Raw genomic sequence first — 682 nt, forward strand, 5'->3', positions numbered from 1 at the left:
TCCTTCCTTCCTTCCTTCTTTCTTTCCTTTCTTCCTTCCTTCTTTTGTCTCCCAGTTTTTAAAGGTATCTCTACTCTGAAATCAAGCTGGAGACGTGATACAGATTTAATAAATCAGGGCAACTTATTAGAGCAGTATTTCTTGAACAGGTATTGAAAAAAAAAAAGCATATCAATAAGTGTACCTTGAAACAGAAGTAATAATAACAAAGCTTGTTCCTTGCTCAAATTAGTTTATTAAAAATTAAAAACGGGTACCTGGAGAGGTGCTTACAAGACTAGCCCTGTTATCCTGGATCTCAGTGTCTGATTGCTTCTGCATCCTCATCAGTAAAATAATGATAATATTTCCTAATTAAAGAATGGATGTGTGTTTTTTTTTTACAAAGATTCAATCTCAATTACTTTATTTTGAACAACATTTAAACTTTTAAAAAAAATTTTATTGTTATGTTAATCACCATACATTACATCATTAGTTTTAGATGTAGTGTTCCATGATTCATTGTTTGTGCATAACACCCAGTGCTCCATGCAGAACGTGCCCTCTTTAATACCCATCACCAGGCTAACCCATCCTCCCACCCCCTCCCCTCTAGAACCCTCAGTTTGTTTTTCAGAGTCCATCGTCTCTCATGGTTCGTCTCCCCCTCCGATTTCCCCCCCTTCATTCTTCCCCTCCT

This window comes from Leptonychotes weddellii, chromosome 11 (genome assembly GCF_054177405.1).
Source record: "Leptonychotes weddellii isolate Sample4059 chromosome 11, ASM5417740v2, whole genome shotgun sequence".
Lineage (NCBI taxonomy): Eukaryota > Metazoa > Chordata > Mammalia > Carnivora > Phocidae > Leptonychotes > Leptonychotes weddellii.